Here is a 3,326-nt window from a genome sequence, read left to right as displayed (position 1 = left end):
TATTTACCCCTCTCTCAGCCCTACAGCACTAATGGACATGTCTTGTCTTATGCCGTCGAGTCAACTCTGACCCATAATGACGCACGGAAACATCTCTCCCAGAATGCCCCACCCCCATCTGCAATCATTCTGGTAGTGGATCCAAAGAGTGTTCTTGGTAAAACTACTGAAGTGGTTTACCATTGCCTCCTTTCACATAATTCATTCATTCAGTAGTATTTATTGAGTGCTTACTATGTGCAGAGCACTGTACTAAGCGCTTGGAATGTACAATTTGGCAACAGATAGTCCCTGCCCATTGAGGGGCTTACAGTCTAATTGGGGGAGACAGACAAAAACAGTAGCAATAAATAGAATCAAGGGGAGGTACATCTCATTAAAACAATAGCAGTAAATAGAATCAAGGGGATGTACATCTCATTAACAAAATAAATAGGGTAATAAAAATATATACAAATGAGCAGATGAGCACAGTGCTGGGGGGAGGGGAAGGGAGGGGGGAGGAGCAGAGGGAAAAGGGGGGAAAGGGGGCTTAGCTGAGGGGAGGTGAAAGGGGGGCAGAGAGGAAGCAGAGGGAAAAGGGGAAGCTTAGTCTGAGAAGGCCTCTTGGAGGAGGTGAGCTCTCAGTAGGGCAGTCAACCTGAGTCTCCGCCCTCGACTCTCTCCCATGTCTCTGCTGCCCAGCACCGGTGAGCTTTGACTTGTAGCCGATTGCTTTCCACTCGATAGCCACTACCCAAGCTAGGAATGGAATGGGTAGGCCTCTGCTTGCCTCTCCCTCCCATAGTTGAGACTGGAAGAGTATTGGAAACTCTCCAGGTGCAACTCTGAGAGGGCACTAATGGAGATATCAGTAATTATTCATTTATATTCGTGTTTAGTTCCCTTTCTAGACTGGAAACACATTTTGGGCAGGGAATGTTTTAACCAACTGTTTATATTGCACTCTCCCAAGCTCTTTGTACAGTGCTCTGCACCCAACAGGTGCTCAATAAATGTGATGGAATGATTGACTAATTGAATGCTGGGAAAATTCTGATGGGCCTGCCCCTGGTTGGGAAACTCTGGCCAACATCTAGCTCTACTTATTCTACTTCTACCCACTGCTCTCTTCACTGGCTCTAAGCGGGTCTTTTTTTTTTTTGGTATTTGTTAAGTGCTTACTATGTGCCAGATGCTGTACTAAGCTCTGGGGCAGATACAAGCAAATTGGGTTGGACACAGTCTTCCCTGCCTCAGAGCTCCACATAAGATACCCTCTGTGGGGACCCATGTTGAACTCCTCGAGCCACACTCCTCCCCTCAAGTGCTCAGAGCGAGATTCCCCAGTTAGAACTTGACAGCCAGCCAGTCTCCTTGAGAGACTAGCCATCACTAAACCTCCCCAGTGTTACAGCACTACTGTTGGACTAGAGAAGGCCCTCCAAGGAGCTGAATTCAATCCTACAGTTCAGTAAAGCTGACCATATCCTACAGGAAAATGAGACATTGGCCTGGGGCTCTCTTCCCTGAGGAGAGCTTCTTTCCAACTTCTGACTTTCTCTGGACAAACGGTATGCCCAGTGTATTGAGAGCCTTGGGTTCAGGCCTGGAGTTTAAATCAAATAAGAGAACCAGAAATGGGGATGGGAGGTGAAGAAGACCTCATTCCCTCTTTACCCTCTCCCTTTTGCTTCACCCTTACACTTGGATTTATTTGCACCCTTTATTCACTGTGGGCAAGTCACTTAACTTCTCTGGACCTCAGTTACCTCATCTGTAAAATGGGGATTAAGACTGTGAGCCTCAAGAGAGACAACCTGATTACCCTGTATCTATCCCAGTGCATAGAGCAGTGCTCTGCACATAGTAAGCACTTAACAAATGCCAACATTATTATTATTATTATTATTCACCCCTCCCTCAACCCCACAGCCCATATGTACATAACTGTAATTTTTTTTAATATTGATATCTGTTTCTCCCTCTAGACTGTAAGCTTTTCATGTAACCTTAAATGATATATTTATTCATATTAATGTCTGTCTCCTCCTCTAGACTGAAAGTTGCTTGTGGGAAGGGACATGTCTGCCAACTCTATTGTATTGTACTCTCCCAAGCCCGTAGTATGGGGCTCTGTGAGAATTGGCACTCAATATGTTCGCTGTGGGGAGGGATTGTTTCTCTTTATTGCTATATTGTACTTTCCCAAGTGCTTAGTACAGTACTCTGCACAGAGTAAGTGCTCAATAAATAAAATTGAATGAATAAATACATACCTTTGATATATTGATTGACTGGGATGCAAGAACAAAGGCAAAAAAGACAGTCAGTCCAAGTCCAGCCAATGTGGAGAACTCAGGAGAGGAATGATGAGGAGGCTTGTTTCCTTCTGCCTCTAAGGGGCATATTTATAATAATTATTATCATGGCATTTATTAAACACTATCATTCAATCAATGAATCAAGGAGACTAGAACCCGGGCCTTCCAACCCCCACCTTGTATTTATGGTATTTATTGAGCACTTACCATGTGCAGAGAACTTTGGTAGGGCACAATACAACAGAGTTGGTAGACATGTTCTCTGCCCACAGGGGTTTACAGTCTAGAGGGGAAGACAGTCATTTATAAATAAATTATAGTTGTGGACATAAGTTCTGTGGGGCTGAGGATAAAGTAACTTCTAGATTGTGAGCCCGTTGTGGGCAGGGATGTTGTGGGCAGGGATTGTCTCTCTTGATGAACTGTACTTCCAAGTGCTTAGTACAGTGCCCTGCACACAGTAAGTGCTCAATAAAAATGATTGAATGAAGTGCTTTGAGGGTCCAGATAGGTACATAGGTGATGCAAAAGGAGAGAGAGCAACAGACAAGGGGGCTTAATCTGAGAAGGCCTTTTGGAAGAGATGTGATTTTAATAAGGCTTTGAAGTTGAGGAGAGTGGTGGTCTGTCAAAAATGGATGGGGAGGGAGTATCAAGTCAGAGGGAGGACATGGACAAGCAGTTGGCAGTGAGACAGACAAGATAGAGGTAGAATGAGCAAGCCAACACTAAAGGAGTGAAGTGTGCAGGTTGGGTTATAATAGAGAATCAGCAATATAAGGTGGGGCCGAGGAGGGGGGAGCTGGAAAAGATGACTGAGTGTTTTAAAGCAATGGTAAGGAGGTTTCTTTTGAGGAGTTGGATGGGCAAACTGTGGAGATACTTGAGGAGTGGGAAGACATGGACTGAATGGTTTTGTAAAAAAAAAAACTATTTTTTTAATGGTATTTGTTAAGCACTTACTATGTGCCAAGTACTATTCTGAGGTAATCAGGTTTTCCCACGTGGGGTTTACAGTCTTAA

At 44.3% G+C, this 3,326-nt stretch overlaps 1 non-coding gene across 1 annotated transcript; it reads right to left on the bottom strand.

The window, feature by feature from the left end:
• Positions 1–699: 699 nt before the first annotated feature.
• On the bottom strand, positions 700–837 carry LOC114810905. Its single transcript, XR_003758595.1, has one exon. It is a non-coding gene; the product is annotated as a small nucleolar RNA SNORA7 (small nucleolar RNA).
• Between the last annotated feature and the right edge of the window lie 2,489 nt (positions 838–3,326).

The sequence above is a fragment of the Ornithorhynchus anatinus genome, chromosome 3 (assembly GCF_004115215.2).
Source record: "Ornithorhynchus anatinus isolate Pmale09 chromosome 3, mOrnAna1.pri.v4, whole genome shotgun sequence".
NCBI lineage: Eukaryota > Metazoa > Chordata > Mammalia > Monotremata > Ornithorhynchidae > Ornithorhynchus > Ornithorhynchus anatinus.
The sequence above is the reverse complement of the archived record's forward strand: the minus strand, read 5'-3'. Positions and strand labels throughout refer to the sequence as shown.